General features: G+C 46.9%; 1 protein-coding gene across 4 annotated transcripts in view; it reads left to right on the top strand.

Annotated features, from left to right (window-relative positions):
* The window catches only part of TTBK1 (tau tubulin kinase 1), a 542632-nt gene that overhangs the window by 228308 nt on the left and 295254 nt on the right, over positions 1-19070 (top strand). The gene's annotated exons all lie outside the window — the stretch shown is intronic.

Raw genomic sequence — 19070 nt, 5'->3', positions numbered from 1 at the left:
TCTGTGTCACATTGGACATTGTAAATATTTTTTTTCCTGCTCTAGTTTGTCGATTCCTTTCACTATTTTGGAAAGTCTCGATCATATCCCCTCGCAGTCTCCTCTTCTCAAGGGAGAACAATCCCAGTCTCTTAAGTCGTTCCTCGTATTCCAAGTTCTCCATACCTTTTATTAGCTTCGTTGCTCGTCTCTGCACCCTCTCCAGCAGTTTTATATCTTTCTTTAGCTATTAAGACCATTGTTGGACGCAGTATTCCAAGTGTGTCTAACCATCGCTCTATAAAGCGGCATTATTACTTTCTCTGATCTACTCGTGATTCCCTTCTTTATCATGCCTAACATTCTATTTGCGTTCTTCGCTCCGCCGCGCATTGCGCCAACGGCTTCATGATCCTTCAATTAGTACACCCAGGTCCTTTTCCTGTTCGGTTTTTCCCAGAGTTGCACCTGACATACTATTCTTGTGTTCCTTATTTTTTTTTGCCTAAGTGCATCACTTTGCAATTTTCCACATTAAACTTCATCTGCCATTTATCTGCCCATTTCTCCAATCGACTCAAGTCACTCTGGAGTTCCTCACTGTCCTTCTACGATTTGATTGCCCGGCATAGCTTTGTGTCATCTACAAACTTGATGATCTCACTGGATGTTCCATCCTCTAGGTCAGGGGTAGGGAACTCCGGTCCTCGAGAGCCATATTCCAGTCGGGTTTTCAGGATTTCCCCAATGAATATGCATGAGATCTATTTGCATGCACTGCTTTCAATGCATATTCTTTGGGGAAATCCTGAAAACTAGACTGGAATACAGCTCTCGAGGACCAGAGTTCCCTACCCCTACTCTAGGTCATTGATGAAAATATTAAATAAGATGGGCTCAAGTACCGAGCCCTGGGGCACACAGCTAGTCACATTCTCCCAGTCTGAGAACTTCCCATTTATGCCCACTCTCTGCCTTCTGTTCTCCAGCCATTTGCCTATCCATCTTAGTATATCTCCTTCTATTCCATGGCCTTGCAGTTTCCTGAGAAGTCTTACATGTGGAACCTTGTCGAACGCTTTCTGAAAATCCAAGTACAGTGGTGCCTCGCATAACGGACGCCTCGCACAGCGAACGCTGCGCATAACGAACTTTTTGTCTTGCTCCCTATAACGAACTTCGTTTCACACAACGAAGTCGCCCGAGGGGCCCGGGGGGGGAGGGCGGAACTACTCTCGCCGCTTCCTAATGTGAGCCGGGAACAGCAGCACCCTCACCTTACCTCGGATGCCGACTTTTCCGGCTTTCTTTTTCGGCCAGCCACACGCTTTCAGGGAGCAGCACATGCGCGCATGCTCTGTTGTTCAATCTTCTCCTCTGACGCAACCGGAAACCGGAAGTTGCAGGACAGGAGAACATTGATCAACTCCAGCAGCTGCGCGTGCACAGCTTTTTGAGATCGTGCCGGGAGCCAGACCCGCTGATGCACAGCAGCAGTGAATATTGTGCAGACAAACTAACCTGCTGGTACAGCCGAAGAGGGAGGAAGGAAAACTGTTGAATTTCTTGGGGGAAAGATGAGGAGTTCTGACCAGCAGGGGAGGGAAAGCTGGACAGTACGGGGGAGGAGCAGTAGGGAAGGCAAGAGATCACTGCCCTCTCCAGCCAAAATTTTCCTTTTCAGAGGGACCCCGACATGGCAGCCATTCTCACAAACTGCCTGCGGCTGCCCCGAAGTTTTCCCTCTGCTGCAACTTCCCGTTTCTGATAGGGCAGATCGCCGCAAAGGGAAAGCTTCGGGGCAGCTACCGGCAGTTTATGAGAACAGCTGCCATGTCGGGGTCCCTCTGAAAAGGAAAATTTAGGTGTTTAATAAAGAAGTTTGGATCGCAGGGCCCCTTAGATCTATGCTCCCCCCTCTTACGCCAGCCCTGGGACCCTTCTGACAGTTTCGGGCCCTAGGCAAGTGCAGAGCTGCACTCAAGTGGCTAAAGAGCCACATGCGGCTCGCGAGCCGCGGTTTGCCGACCACTGACCTAGGACAACTGGAGGGTCAGGTGATTTGCCTAGAGTCACATGGAGCTGCAGTGGGAACTGACCCAGTTCCCGAAGTTCTTAGCCTCCTGCAGATCGTGCGGCTGGGTGAGGGAGAAGGCTGGCAGGCTCTGCATGTGAGGTGAGGTGGAGGGAGGGAAATGTAGGGCTGCAGAACAAATTATTTTGTTTTACATGTATTCTTATGGGAAAACGCGTTTCACACAACGAACGTTTCACATAACAAACTTGCTCCTGGAACGGATTAAGTTCGTTGTGTGAGGCACCACTGTATATAATTCCACTGGTTCACCATTATCAATTTGTCTGTTCACTGTCTCAAAAAATTGAAGTAGGTTTGTCAAAACATGACTTCCTTTTCCTGAATCCATGTTGGCTGGCTCTCATCAGGTCATGTACGTCTAAGTGTCGGATTATGCTATCCTTAATCAGCGCCTCAACCATCTTCCTAGGGACTGACGTGAGACTCACAGGTCTATAGTTGCCTGGCACTCCTCTCGATCCTTTTTTAAATATCGGCGTGACGTTCGCTATCTTCCAGTCGTCCAGTATCTGTCATGTTTTGATTGACAGGTTGGCAAGTTTTTGCAATGGTTCTCCGATTTCCACTTTTAGCTCTTTCAAGACTCTCGGGTGAATTCCATCTGGTCCAGGAGATTTGTCACTTTTGAGTTTGTCGATCTGGCGGTAAATCTGGTCCAAGTCCACTTCTACTGTGGTGAGGCTGTCCTCTGTTACTCCTTTGAACACTTTCACTGCTTCTGGAATTGTTGCAGTGTCCTCCTTCGTAAAGACAGACGCAAAGAAGGAATTTAGTCTGTCTGCAATTTGTTTGTCTTCCTTGATGTACCCTTTCCTTCCCTGGTCGTCCAGCGGTCCCACTGCCTCTTGTGCGGGTTTTCTCCCTTTCACATACCTAAAGAAGGGCTTGAAGTTTTTTGCCTCCTGCGCTATTTTCTCCTCATAGTCCTTTTTGGCATCCCTCACCGCCCTGTGACATTTCTTCTGATCATCTTTGTGTTTGTTCCAAGTTTCAGATGTTTTCGTGCGTTTCCATGTTTTAAAGGAGTCCTTCTTTTCATTTATGGCTTCCTTTACATCTTTAGTAAGCCATGCCTGCTCTCTTTTGCCTTTGGTTTTCTTTGCTTTGGACATCCACGGAATGTAGAGGCTTTGTGCTTCCGTGATAGTATTTTTCAGAAGGGACCATGCCTGTTCTACCGTTTTGACTTAGCCCATCTTTTTCTTGATCCGTTGTTTCACCATGGCTCTCATGCTATCATATCATCCCCTTTTAAAGTTTAAAGTCATGGTTGAGATTTTGGTACCTTTTCCCTTCCAGACATCAAGTTTGAAGTTGATCATGTTGTGATCACTCATCCCCAGTGACTTCTACTTCCTTTGCCGCATCGCATCATCGAAGCGGGCAGGCCTAGCAAAGGCCCCGAGGCTACCTGATGAAACCGGGCTAAACTACTGTTAGCAGCAGCTGTGTGCTGAAGTTAAAAGCACACATTGAGCTGCTGCTAGGCTAGACTGGAGATATACTGCTGATCAGGGAAGGGAGAAGGAGTACTACTGAACATGGGGAGCAGGGAAGGGGGAAGTGGTACTCCTGGACAGGGGGGGGGAGGAGGGAAAGGAGAAGGGGTAATACTGGACAGGAGGCAGGAGGAGGGAAGGGAGAAGGGGTAATGCTTGACAGGGGGAGGAGGGAAGGGGTACTGCTTGACAGGGAGGAGGTGAAAGGAAGGGAGAAGTGGTGCTGCAGAAAGGGAGGGAAAGGAAAGGTGCTACACACTGGAGGGGAGGGTGAGATGGTGCATGGGAATAGAGCATGTTGGGTTGGGGGGCTGGAAGGAGGGATGCCACTCGAGGGAAAAGGCAAGGACAGAGAGAGAAAGTGTGCAGAAGAGAGAAAGTGTTGGACTCATGGAGAGGGCGAGATGGATGGGGAGGGAAGGAGAAATGTTACACTCTGGGGAAGGGGGAGAGGGCAGAAAGTGAAAAGTTGGATCCATGGAGGGAGAGAGAGAGATGTTGCTTGAAGGAGGGAAGGAGGACTAGAGGAGAGGCATGCAGAGAGAAAAAATGTTGTACTGGTGGAAAGGAGGAAGAAATGTTGGACTGGGAGCGGGGCCTGAAAGGAGATAGAGAAGGGAGATGGACTGCAGGGGCCAGAAAGGAAGAAGGGAGATAAAAATGTTACACTGAGGTGGGGTGGGGGGGAAGGAGAGATGACTAAAGGAACGGAGAGATATCAGACCAGGAAATGGAAGGGAAGGAGGGAAGTCTGGTAGCGCTATAGAAATAATAATAGTAGTGGTATTAAAGAGAGATGCCAGATTATGGGAAGGAGAGGAGAGAGATGCCAGACTGGGAAGGGGGGAAAGGAAGGAGAGAGATACCATCGGACCACTGGGGGGGGAAGGAGAGAGAGATAGGGAAGACATAGAAAAGTAGATTTTGAGAAAAAAGCAGAAAAATGGAAATATTGAATGTTAAGTTAATGCCAAAGATGGATGCAAGGCAGAAAGTGAAGATGGAGAGAAAAACAGTCAATGGATAAGAAGGCACTGGAAACATAGTTAAAAGCACAGAAAAATAGTCACCAGACAACAAAGGCAGGGAAAATGATTTTATGTTCAAATATGTTTTATTGAGCTCAGCAAAAACAGCAAACAAGAAACAAACAAAGTACAAACAAGCTCAGCATTTTAGATAACAGAACCTATCCCCCACAGATCACTTCCCCCCAAGAAAACCCCCTCCCCTCACCCCAAAACAACCCTTCCCAAAATATCTGGAAAATGATTTTATATATAGTGATTTATATCTGCTGTGTATATTGTGTGTATATGAAAAATGAATGGAAAAAAATTAGATTACAATTAGTAAAGAGGGTGGGATCTGGGGAAGAGCTTAGGTGGGTCTAGGGTGGAGTTTGGGAGGTCTATGGTTGGGGGTACTTAGGCCCAAATTCACTAACCCTCCAAACCATGTGCAATCCGTTTCCATTTGCATGCCGGTCAACAAATTCACTAAAGGCTTGCATGCAAATGGGACGATCGTTAATACCCCCCCTACCCACGGCCAGGATCACTAGAGTGCGATCCCCGCCCATGCGCACACTCTGACAGTAGTCACTGCTGTCAGGGCTCAGCCTAGATCTCTCCTGCCTGCTCTGCTCTGCCCAGATCTCTCTTGCCGGCTCCCAGACTCTCCTGCTCTCTGCCACCATTCCCTGCAGTGCAAGCCTGTGGTTTTAAAGCAGGCCTGCACTGCGGGGAACAGCGGCAGAGAGCTGAATTTAAAAAAAAATTTTTTTTTCAATATATGTTTTATTGATTTTACAAGAAAATACATAATACACAAATATACATGGTGTACAACAAAGTGTCTGGATACCAGAACTCATCCAAACTTCACCGTATACTTGAGCCCCTACCCACCCCCGCCCCCCGCCCAAAACCACAGCCAAAACAATATCTAGAAACAAATTCCATTCCAGTGCATTCCAAACCACAAATATATCATACATTCAGCAAATGACTACGTGCTCTGGGTGTTAAAGTGTCCCAAAAAGGTGTCCAACAAAGACAAAAGATCCGTCCCAGAGCAGAGTCCAACGATGAAAAGCATAACCTCTCCATGGATGCTTGGTGTAACATTAAAGTATGCCAATGGGAAAGCGTAGGAGAATCAGAAGAGATCTAGCAGTGCACAACACTTTTTTCCCCAAAAACACCGAACGAGCCAGAAAACTCCGAAACCCCTTCGGTGCCGCTATTGGAAGATGATCCAGAGTGAACAGCATTACCGGGTCAAAACCAAAGTTATAATTCCACATAGCTTGAATATGACGGTGAAGCTGCTGCCAAAAAGTGGAGATCCATGTACAAGACCAGAACTGATGTCCAAGAGTAGCTGGTGAGTGGGAACATTTGAGGCATTGATCAGACGCACACCTCTTTGCCCGTAATTGATAAGATGGAGATCGGTAGAGCCGGAACAAAAATTTATAGTTCATTTCAAACAGGGTCACACTAGAAGACACACGGGCCGTCTTAAAGATCCCCCTCCAAATCATAGAAGCAGTCACTTCACAGGAAAGGTCCAGGGACCATTTAGTAGCGTAAGTGTCATAAGAAAGTTCGCCCAAGCATTCCTGTAGATGACGATGATGGAATCTCAATGGTATCGGTACCTGCGCTGACAAACTCAAAGCCTCGGAAATGGATTCCATAAGTTGGTCAGTAATGGAGTCCCGTGGCAAAGTACGAATATAAGAGGAAAGTTGAAGGTAAGAGAGCCAGTCGCGTTCCGTCCAACCATGGTCTCTTTGAAGTTCCTCAAATGATTTCAAAGTCCCATTAGAATGGACCAATTGAAATACATATTGATTAGACAGGACAGTCCACACCTGAGAGGAGAAAGGTTCCAGTCCCGATGCAAAGTCCCCATTACCCCTCAGCGGTAAGTAAGGAGTCACCTGAAATGGAATATGAAGTTGTTGACACAAAAGTTTCCAAAGGCGTCTCAATGGTAATAAGAAAAGGTCTCTTGCAGATGATGTCTTCCGTGGCAAACACTGTACATGAAGCAGATAACTAAAATGATATGGGGCACAAAGTAAAAGTTCCTGGTGGGAAGCCGAGAAATGTCCCGTCCCCCTAAACCAGTCATTCAGATGTCTCATCTGACACGCCCGAGACAATAAACGAAGGCTATGGAGACCTAAGCCACCACGATCTCTAGGGCGTGCCAGATGAAGTAATGACAAACGTTCTCTTTTTCCATTCCATAAGTATTTCTGTAAACTTTTCCCAATGAGTTTATCATGATGAGCAGATAACAAAACAGGTATCATCTGAAATACATAGAGCCACTGAGGCACCAATACCATGTTATACAATGCTATTTTGCCCAATAAGGAAAGCGGATATACCCTCCAGTTCTCCAATTTTTGTACAGTGAGGCGGACAAGAGGGTCTATATTAAGGGCATACAATTGCGAGGGGTCAGGAGAAATAACAATACCCAAATAAGTAAGATGTCCCGACGCCCAAGTAAGGGGGAAAGGCCCCTGCCACTTAGTCTGCACTTCCGGTGTTAAAGGCAATACCATGGACTTTAAAACCATACCCGAATACATACTAAATTCATCCAGCAATTCCAATGCTCTAAGCAAGGATGAGTCTGGAGATCCCAAAGTCAATAATAGATCATCCGCGTATGCCAATACCCTCAATTGTGAATCCCCTTCTGGCAAGCCATGCAAAACATCATCCCGCATTATAGTACGCAGGAAGAGGTCTAAATACAATAAGAAAAGAAGAGGGGAGAGCGGACTGCCCTGCCTAGTACCCCTGGCTATCTGAAAAGCAGGAGAACAGTTACCATTCACTAGAATACAAGCCGTTGGATCAGTATAAAGCAAACGGACCATCTCAAGGAACCATCCCTCAAAACCCATGTACGTGAGCACCCGAAATAGGTAAACCCAATTAACCTGGTCAAATGCCTTGGCAGCATCCAATCCCACCAAAATTCCTTGTAGCCCAGAGTCCCTAGTACGCTGTATAGCAGTAAGTAATCTACGGACATTCAGCACAGAATGACGATGTTGTACGAATCCCACTTGTTCCGGTACGATCAAAGTAGCCAGCCTATTAGCTAAGATTTTGTCCAGTATTTTGATATCAACATTGATTAATGAAATGGGTCTGTAGGATTCAATATCCGTCTCAACTTTACCCGGTTTAGGTATTAAGGTAATAAAGGCCTGATTAGCTCCCAAAGGAAAAGTCCCAACCTCAAGAGCCGCTGTATAATATGCTTCCAAAGGGCCACAAAGGGAGGGAAAAAGAAGTTTATAAAACTCAGGAGAAAATCCATCAGGACCTGGTGAGGTGCCTCCCATAAGCTGTTTTACTGCCCCCTGAAGTTCCTTACCCTGGATTGGGCGATTCAAATAAAGGTGATCTGGTGAAGCCAAACGGGGTACCCCAGCATCTATCAAATAATCCTCCACCTCGGGTCCCCCCTACGGATCCATGGAAGCATAAAATTCCATGTAATATTTCAAAAAACTATCCGCTATATCTGGAGTAGATGTTACTTCCCTACCCGAGTTAAGCAGGAGACGAGAAATGTAACGACTAGGGCGTCTGGGTTTTGTCATGTTCGCCAATAGCCGCCCCGCCCTATTCCCAAATTTATAAAATTTGAATCTACAATAGTGAAAATAGTGCTGAGTACGTTCATGTAATAGAGTATTCAGGGCAGTCTGCGCTGCCAACATAGCCTCCCGGGATTGCGGGGAAGGATGTGAAATATGGTAGCGTTTCAGCCGTTTATATTCCCTCTCTAAATGTAGAAGTCCCCGGGAGATGCGTGCTCTATGTGAACTGACATATGAAATAATATTCCCCCGCAGGACAGACTTAGCTGCCTCCCAAAATAGAAGTGGAGTATCCTGATGTTGGGAGTTAAAAGCCACGTAATCTTCCCATTTCTGTTTAAGATATTTCTGGAAATCCGAATTTTTGGTTAAATAGGATGGAAACCTCCAAGTTCCCCCAGGTGTACTATCGGCTCCACTCAGAATATCTATCCAAATAGGGCAATGATTAGACACAGAAAGGGGACCCACCTCTGAAGAATGTATCTGGGGCAAATAAGCAATCGAAGTCAAAATGTAATCAATATGGGAAAAAGTATGCTGGGCACGTGATTGATGGGTAAAATCCCGCTCCGTAGGATAAAGCAAGCGCCAGGGATCAATAAGATCCAAAGTGTCACACAAATAAGGAATACCTCTAGAGAGACCAGGAGATTGAGTGGAACCCGGGCCCGTTCTGTCCAATGTGGGGTCTAGTACCTGATTAAAGTCACCCAACAAAATCAAAGGGATAGTCGGATCTCGAATACCCACCTTAGCCAACGAAGTAAAAAAGGAGTGATCATATTGGTTGGGGGCATAGGTCACTAACAAATTAAATACTAATCCAGACATAGTGACCTTACACAATAGAGTCCTCCCCAAAGTATCCCTATAAAGCTGTTCCACCTTGCCCAGGAACCCCCTACGTACCAAAAGAACCACACCTGCTTTCTTGTTGGAGGAGGAAGCATAACACACCTGTCCCACCCATCCTCTCAGGAGCTTGGCATGTTCCACATCCGACAATCTGCTCTCGCAAACATGCCAAGTCCGCTTTAAGATGTTTAAGACGTTGGAGAATCTTACTTCTCTTCACAGGAGAAGTAATGCCACACACATTCCAAGATAATATAAGGAAGGTATTAGGACTCATGTGAAAAGAAAGAAGAATGTAGTTGCCCAATCCCTCGGATATGTTCTCCCAGGCTCCCAGCCAGACCAAGGAGAAAATATATAGTGAGATCCATAGACAGAGGAAATACAGGTTTATACAATAGGACACCATTAAACACACTGGAATGGAAAACATAAGTAAAGTCAGCAAGTCCCACACCCCCCAATCCCAAACCCAATCCCTCCCCAGCCCCCTCGCTAACAATCCCCAAACACACCCCTACCCCTTCCCGACCCATCCCCCCCCCAACCAGTTTTAGGGCTAACCTAAAACCCACTGGGTCCTAGGAAAGCAAATCACGACACTGAGGCTATCAGTGCCCAGCCTTCAATATTTGAGTAATACAATAAATGCAGAGAAAAGCATACAATTTGAAAACAGTATGAGAGAACCCCCAATACCAGCTAAGCACGAGAAGGAGCACAAAGAAAAAGTCAAGTAGAGCCTGAAGTGGACTCCAAGCGATTAAGGAACTCTCCCGCTGATTCCACAGAGTCAAACACATGCCACTTTCCATGTTGATGAATTTTTAAAACAGCAGGGTAAATAAACATAAACCGGCGCTTCTGCTCCTCAAGCTTAGCACAAAGCGGATGAAAAACTTTACGCCGTTCTGTCAGCGCCGCAGAATAATCCTGTCCCAATTGCACCAGGAAAGTTTCATATGTCAGGGGTTCTCGTTTTGCATGATAAGCTCGCAGAAGTTCCACCTTATGGCGATAGTTATGGAGCTTGCCGATGACCACTCTAGGGAGCTGATCCATGCCTGTACGAGAGCCCACCCGATGCACCCGTTCAAAACGAGCAGGGCCCAAAGAAGCCGGCATAGGAAGTTTGCTAGCCAGCCAGGACTCCACCACCGATAGAAGCACTGCATCCAAAATGGGTTTCAGGTAACCCAATGAAACGCAGGTTTCCGTGTCGGTAACGATTTTCCAAATCTTCCAATTTATCTTGGCAAATACGCAGCTGGGTAGTAAGTGTTGCCACCGTAGTCTCCATCGCCGTAGCCCCATCCTCCACCGCAGAGACACGAGTCTCTAGCTCAGTCACATGGGTAGAATTTTCCTCCAGCAGCGATTCTAATTTAGCAAGCTGGGTGGAAATTTGCTCCATGCGCGGCCCCAATGCCTGGAGAATAACTTGCTGCAACTCCGATAACATTTCAGGGGTAAACATCAGATTATCCGCCATTTTATCATCGCCGGGCCATCCCTTCTCCTGATCTTTCTTTGCTGTTTTAGAAGCCATAGGAACGCAGATGAAGCCAAGAACCTGTCCATGCAATAAGAGACTCCTGCGCTGGTAAAGAGGGTCAAATTTTCTCATGTTTGTGCTCTGCAAGTAGCAGAATGAAGAGCAGGGCTCCGGAGCCAGTACAACGTGCAGTTAACCAGCTCACAGCATCACATGATCTCCCAGAGAGCTGAATTTAATGGTATAGCTACTTCTGTTGTTTGATACTCCCAGGGAGGAGTCCGAGGCGCCTCAGCCAATCAGTGCCTTAGGCCTCTCCCCGTGCATCAGATGGGGCGGGGCCTAAGGCTGCTATTGGGCGGCGGCTGGACAGAGCAGCAGGAGGACTTTCCTCCTGCTCCTGAAGATTTGCGTAGGAGCAGGAGGGACTGGGCACCCCTCCTGCTCCCAACTATTTTAAAGGTACCGGGGTAGGTGGGCCAGGCCCGACTGCCTGAGCCAACCAGGGGTGGGAGGTCTAGGAGCAGGAGGGACTGAGCACCCTCCTGCTTACAACTTTTTGGTGCTGGGGATGGGTGGGCCGTGCTGGGAGGGGAGCAAGGGCCGTTCCGGGAGGGGGGCAAGGGCCGTGCCGGTCGCAGGGAGGGAGGGCGAGGGTCATTCCGGTCGGGGGTGGGGGGCGGCCGAGCTCGGGGGGTGCGTTTGTATGTGGGGGTACATTTTTTGACAGGCCTGCCTGTCTTTTATTAATTTTTTTTTATGGGGCAGATATTTTGCATGTGTAACACACGCAAAATATCTGTGTCATGGAAAAAAATGAATAAAAAAGACAGGCAGGCCTGTCAAAAAACCTGCAGACCTGATTGTAACTCAGTTACCGACAGGCCTCAACAGTCGGGTTTGCTAATAGTAAAACCCGATACAAAATAGCCAAGCAATTGTTAGTAAATCAATCGCTTGGCTATTTTGCATGGGGTTTTGCTAATTTGCATGGGAGGATCGTTATGGGGTTGGAGGGGAATTTGGTTGCAAAGGGCTCGCAAACCAATTAGTACACGATCGGTTTGCTTAGTGAATTTGGGCCTTAGTTGATATTTGTTAGACTTCCCTGCTGGCACGCCCTACTGGCATTTCAGGGCCTGTCTGGAGGGCATCTGTGCATGCGTGGATGTCAGCGTGATGATGTCACTCAGGCATGTGATGTCTTCACGGTGAAGGCTGCGCACTTCTGGGTGCCTCGAGCCATGGCCACTACCTTTAGTGTGCCCTGGCTCGAAAAAGTTTGTGAGACACTGCCATAGAGCAATTGTGGCCATACAGTCTCACTTTGGACCAGACTGCACTTCATCCGGCCTACTAATAGCGCATAAGCGCGAACGGATTTAACCCACTTTGCCAGCAAAAACATTTCTCATTATATGGACAGATTTCTGACTCCTTTGGCGGCTCCCATGGCATCAAAATCGGCGAAGAAAGACCGGGAGAAGGTGCGGCCTGGGGACGATAAAATGGCGGCCGCGCCTTGTGCTGGAGCACCGGCGGCAGCGTTTACCCCCGAAATGTTAACAGAGCTGCAGCAGGTAATCTTGCAGGCATTGGAGCCGCGTATGGAGCTCATTTCTACTCAGTTGACAAAGGTAGAATCCCTACTAGAGGATAATTCCACGCGAGTGACTGAGTTAGAGACGCGGGTCTCGGCGGTGGAGGAAGGTGCCACAGCGATGGAATCTACAGTGGCAACTCTTACCACCCAGCTACGCTTTTGCCAGGATAAACTTGAAGATCTGGAAAATCGGTCTTGCCGTGGAAACCTGCGTTTCATTGGTTTACCTGAAACTATATCGGACTCGGTGCTTCTATCGGTGGTGGAGTCCTGGTTGGCAAGTGAGCTCCCTATGCCGTCTTCTCTGGGCCCGGCCCATTTTGAGAGGGTACACAGGGTGGGCTCTCGAGTGGGACCTGAACAACGTCCTAGAGTGGTAATTGGCAAACTTCACAATTATCGTCATAAAGTGGAGCTGCTGCGTGCCTTCCGTGCCAAAAGAGAGCCCCTGACCTATGAAACCTCACCGGTGCGAATTGGACAGGATTATTCAGCAGCGCTGACTGAACGGCGTAAAGTTTTCCATCCCCTTTGCGCAAAGCTGGTGGAACAGAAGCGACGGTTTATGTTTCTTTACCCTGCAGTTCTAAAAATTCATCAAAATGGGAAGTTGCATGTGTTTGACTCTGCAGATTCAGCAGGAGAATTCATTAATCGTGCTGAGTCTACTGCTGGAGCAACTTGATTAACATGTTTTGTTATCTCTGCAATGCTGGTTTTGGGGGTTTGCTATTACTGATTGATAATTGTTTGCTGTATGAGCATTTTTATATTGCTCTTTGAGGAAGGCAGGGTTCTGATAGCCTCATTGGCGTGATCTGCTATCCTAGGACCTGGAGGGTTTTAGGTTAGTTCAGTATTTCGTTGGGAGGGGGGATGGTATGGTTGGGAGTGGAAGGGGGTTTGGGGATAATTTGTGTAGGGGTTGGGGGGAATTTGGGTTTGGGTTTAGGGGTGCGGAACATGCTGAATTTCTTTGTGTTTTCCATTCCAGTGCAGTTTCTGTGATCCAATTGTATCAGCCTCAATATAGTTTACCTATGGATTGCTTCTTTTTGTTTTCTCCCTGGTCTGGCTGGGAGCCTGGGAGACCCTGTTTGTGGAACTGGGTTATTATCTGCTTTCTTCATTATCCATGAGCTCTCACACCTTCCGTATATTATCCTGGAATGTGTGTGGCATTACTTCCCCTGTAAAGAAAAGTAAGATTCTTCAGCGTCTTCAACATCATAAAGCCGATTTGGCCTGTTTACAGGAGACCAGACTCTCGGATGTTGAACATGCTAAGCTTCTCAGAGGTTGGGTGGGACAGGTGTTTTGTACCTCCTCCTCTACTAAGAAATCAGGTGTGGTGCTGTTGGTACGAAAGGGATTCCCGGGTAAAGTAGAACAGCTCTACCGGGATGCAATGGGAAGGATTTTAATGTGTAAGGTCACTATGTCGGGATCAATTATTAACCTGTTAATGATCTATGCTCCCAACCAATATGATCACTCCTTTTTTACTTCCTTGGCGGGGGTAGGTGTTCGTGATCCCACTAACCCTCTGATATTGTTGGGTAATTTTAACCAGGTGTTAGATCCCACTTTAGACAGAACGGGCCCGGGTCCTTCTCAGTTATTTGGTCCCTCGAAAGGCATTCCCTATTTATGTGATACCTTAGACCAGTGTTCTTCAACCTTTTTACACCTATGGACCGGCGGAAATAAAATAATTATTTTGTGGACCGGCAAACTAATAAGACTGAAATTTTTTAAAAAACCATTGCCGCCCTGTCCCCGCGAGCTCGGTCCCGTTAACTATCTGATCCCATCTGCACAAGCCTCAAATAGTTATGATTTTATATTGAACATATTTTATTAAAGTATAAAGAGAAACAATATTCTGTACACTTGTCATTTTATAAATATAAATAATACAGGGCAAAGATCAACAAAACCCCCGTCTCCCCTCCCCTTCACATATATCCCCTCTACTAACAAGAAAACTGAATAAGCCAAATTATTACAGAATGCTACACAAATATCATGCTAACAGAATACCGCAGTCACACATGGCAGGAATGGTGTTGGGGGGAGTGCAACTAGGGCAACTGCCTCCTGGTCAGAGAGAGCCCTAAGCCAACTGGAAGCTAAAGACGCACTGCCTGGGCTTTGCACTCCCCAGTTATGTCTAACATCAGCTCTAGCAGGATACATATTTTAAATCTGATATATTCTAATCACAAGATAGAAATGAAATCATTTTTTTCTACCTTTTGTCGTCTCTGGTTTCTGCTTTCATCGTCTTTTCACTCTCTTCCATCCAGCATCTGCCCTCTGTCTCTTCAATCCAGCATCTGCCTCTTCCATCCACTGTCTGCCCTCTACCCCTCCCACTCCCATATGGTATCTGCGTTCTTTCTATGCCCCTCTCTCCTATACCAGATCTAGCATCTTTGTCCCTCTTTCCATATTTTTCATCTGACCCCCCTTCCCAGCATCAATTTCTCTCTACCTTGTCATTCCTTTGTCTCTTCCCTTTCCCTCATCTAATCTCTCCATTCCATCCTGACTCCTTCCCCTCCTCTAATCTCCCTGCCAGCTGTTTCCTTCCAATGTTCCTCCTCCCCTGTCCAGCAGTACCTTCTCCCTTTCTTCCTCCCCTTATCCAACAGTATCTCTCTTCCCTTTCCCTTCTCCCCTGCCAGCAGTAGCCCCTTCCCCTCCCTTGTCCAGGAGCACCCCTACTCCCTTCCCCCCTTCCCTCTCCAGCAAATGTTTCCTCTTTGTAGGCTAGCGGCAGCTCTGTGTGCTTTTAACTTTGGCACACAGCTGCCCCTAGGCAGTATTTTAGTGCGGTTTCATGAGGCAGCCTCGGGGCCTTTGGTAGGCCGGCCCGCTTCGATGATGTGATGTGGGCCGGCCTACCAAAGGCCCTGAGGCTGCCTCATGAAACCGCGCTAAAATACTTCCTAGGGGCAGCTGTGTGCCGAAGTTAAAAGCATACAGACCTGCCACTGCTTTTCTGGGGGTGCAGAGAAGTCGGTGGTGGAAGGCAGGAGTGCCGGCATAGCGACGGCAACAGGAAGTTGCACTTCAGCTGACACTGGCACCTTTTGCTGCTGCTGGGTCTGAATCCTTTGCGGACCGGCAAGATTTTTTTGCGGACCAACACTGGTCCGCGGACCGGCGGTTGAAGAACTGTGCCTTAGACCTTATTGATCCGTGGTGTGTGTTACACTCCACGGAACGGGACTACACCCATCAGTCCCGTGCACATCACACGTTTTCCTGCATAGATTATATATTGACGTCGACTGATTATTTGTCTAGGATACAAGCTTCAGAGGTGGGTTCCCTATCTGTGTCTGATCATTGTCCTATTTGGCTAGATATCTTACATGGCACGGACAACATGCCCGGGGGTACCTGGAGGTTTCCGTCCTACTTATTTAAAAATTTGAATTTTCAGAAGTATCTTACACAGAAATGGGATGACTATGTGGCTTTCAATGCCCAGCATCGGAACACCCCCTTACTATTTTGGGAGGCAGCTAAATTTGTTCTTCGGGGGGATATTATCTCCTATGTCAGTGCGCATAGAGCCCGCATCTCTCGGGGACTTATACGCTTAGAGGGTGAATACAAACGTCTGAAGCATGCCCATCTTGCGCATCCTTCCCCGCAATCTCAGGAGGCTATGGTGGCGGCGCAGACTGCCTTGAATACTTTATTACATGAACGCACTCAGCACTATTTTCACTATTGTAAATTTAAATTCTACAGATTCGGGAATCTGCGGGGCGGCTTTTGGCTAATTTGACTAAACCTAAACGCCCTAATCGCCACATTTCCTGTATACTACTGCGTTCGGGGGAGGAGCTTACATCTACTCCTGCCATAGCGGATGGTTTTCTTAAATACTATACAGAATTTTATGCTTCCCGGGATGGGCAGGGGGGACCCGACGCAGAGGATTATTTAACGGATGCTGGGGTTCCCCGATTGACTTCCCCGATCGCCTTCATTTGAACCGCCCTATTCAGGGTAAGGAACTTCAGGGAGCAGTTAAACAGCTTAAGGGAGGTACATCGCCAGGCCCCGATGGATTTTCTCCTGAGTTCTATAAACTTCTTTTTCCCTCCCTTTGTGGCCCTCTAGAAGCATATTATACAGCGGCCCTTGAAGGTGGGTCTTTTCCGTCGGGGGCTAATCAGGCATTTATAACTTTAATACCTAAACTGGGTAAAATTGAGACAGATATTGAATCCTATCGACCCATATCATTAATCAATGTGGATATCAAAATATTGGACAAAATATTAGCAAATAGACTGGCTACCCTGTTGCCCATTTTGATAGTACAGGAACAAGTGGGTTTTGTGCAACATCGTCATTCGGTACTAAATGTTCGTAGACTACTCACTACACTACAGCGCTCTAGGGATTCTGAACTTCTGGGGATATTGGTGGGATTAGATGCAGCGAAGGCCTTTGACCAGGTTAATTGGGGATACCTTTTCCGAGTGCTCACTTACATGGGTTTTGATGGGTGGTTCCTAGATATGCTTCACTTGCTTTATACAGACCCCACGGCTTGTATTTTGGTCAATGGCACCCGTACACCTGCTTTTCAGATAGCTCGTGGGACGCGGCAGGGTAGCCCGCTTTCCCCTCTTCTTTTCTTACTGTATTTGGACCCCTTCCTGCGTACTATAATGCGGGATGATATTATACAAGGCCTGCCAGAGGGGGATTCCCAACTGAGAGTATTGGCTTATGCGGATGACCTTTTATTAACTCTGGGATATCCTGAACTCTCTCTTACTAGAGCTTTAGAATTGTTGGATGAGTTTAGTATGTACTCGGGTATGGCGTTAAACAAATTAAAGTCAATAGTTTTGCCTTTGACCCCGGAGGTACAGACGCAGTGGCAGGGCGTCGGGACATCTTACCTATTTGGGTATTGTTATTTCCCCTGACCCTTCAAAACTATATGCTCTCAATATAGACCCTCTAGTTCTTACCAAAGTACATAAATTGGAGGGTCTATCCGCATTCTTTAATGGGCAAGATAGCATTGTATAATATGGTACTGGTGCCCCAGTGGCTTTATGTATTTCAAATGATACCTGTTTTATTACCTTCCCGTCATAATAAAATAATTGGGAAATGTTTACAACAGTTCTTGTGGAACGGGAAGAGAGCATGTTTGTCTTTGTCTCTAGAGATCCCTAGAGCCCTAGAGATCCCTTGTGCCCTAGAGATCGCGGTGGTTTTGGTCTCCGTAGTCTTCATTTACTGTCTCAGGCGTGTCAGATGAGACATCTGAATGACTGGTATCGGGGGACAAGCCATTTTTCGGCTTCCCGGCAGGAACTTTTACTTTGTGCTCCATTCCATTTTAGTTATTTGCTTCATGTCCCTCAACTGCCACGGAAAACATCAACTGCACGAGACCTGTTCTTATTACCCCTGCGACGTCTCTGGAAACTATTGTGTCAACAGCTCCAGATCTCGTTCCAGGTGACTCCTTACTTACCATTGTGGGGCAATGGTGCCTTCACAGGGTCTGGATTCAGTTTCCTCTCAGGTGTGGACTTTACAATCTAATCAATATGTTTTTCAATTGGTCCATTCCAATGGCTCTCTAAAATCATTTGAGGAACTTCAAAGAGAACATGGCTGGAGGCCCACCGATTGGCTTTCTTACCTTCAACTTTCTTCATACATTTGTTCCTTGCCACGCGACTCCATCGCTGACCGCTGTATGGAATCCCTTTCTGAAGCGTTGAGTCTGTCAGCACAGGTACCGATTCCATTGAGATTTCTTATTGTCATCTACAGGAACAACTGGGTGAGCCTTCTTATGAATCCCACGCTCTGAATTGGTCTCAGGACCTTTCTTGTGAAGTGACAGCCATCATGATTCGTAGGGGGGTCTTTCGGACAGCTCGTGTTTCACATAATGTGATCCTGTTTGAAATGAATTATAAATTTTTGCATCGGCTGTACCGGTCTACTTCATATCAATTTCGGACGAAGATGTGTTTGTCCGACCGCTGCCTTAAATGTTCTCATCTACTCTCGGACATCAGTTTTGGTCTTGCACTCGGATCCATACCTTTTGGCAGCAGCTTTGTGGACATATTCAAACCATGTGGAATTACAAATTTTCTTTGGATCCGGTGATGCTGTTTACGCTGGACCATATTCCCCTGTCTGCACCAAAGGGGTTTCGGAGCTTTCTTGCTCGCGCAGTGTTGTTGGGGAAGAAAGCGATTTTGCTCTGCTGGATTTCCTCTGATTCTCCGACGCTTTCCCGTTGGCAGACTCTGATGATACACCAAGCATCCATGGAGTGCTTATGTTTTTCTTCGTTGGATTCTGCCTTGGGCCGGTTATTTTGTCTTTGTTGGACACCATTTTGGGACACTTTAACACCTAGAGCTCGTAGCCATTTGTTGAATGTATGAATCTTTTGTTGGGACTGCACTGGAATGGATTTTTGTTTTTAGTTCTTTTTTTTTTTTTTTTTTTTTTAAACATATGTTTATTAACAGTGAAGCAGCACATACAGTCAGGCGGCAACAACGCCAGAACCAACAAGCAAATATCACAAAAGATATAGAAACAACTGGGAAATGCAAAACAAACCAGAAATAGCAGGAATTCAGAAGGAATTCGTAAACAAGAAATACAAGGAGAATCCCTGCCTTAAGGCAGCGCTAACTTCACCTATTTTTCCATACCCCCGAAAATAACTAAGTAGACATTCCCCAAGCCCAACTCAAAATTCATGCACACCGAGCACACACAGAGCAGCAGGCACACCCCCATTCTCACTCACCCCCTTCCCCACTCAAGCAAGCAAGCATCCCCCCTCCCTACCCCAGTCCTAGATGGGAGAGCTG

The sequence above is a fragment of the Geotrypetes seraphini genome, chromosome 3 (assembly GCF_902459505.1).
Source record: "Geotrypetes seraphini chromosome 3, aGeoSer1.1, whole genome shotgun sequence".
Taxonomy (NCBI): domain Eukaryota; kingdom Metazoa; phylum Chordata; class Amphibia; order Gymnophiona; family Dermophiidae; genus Geotrypetes; species Geotrypetes seraphini.
This window is presented reverse-complemented; position numbering and strand designations above follow the sequence as displayed.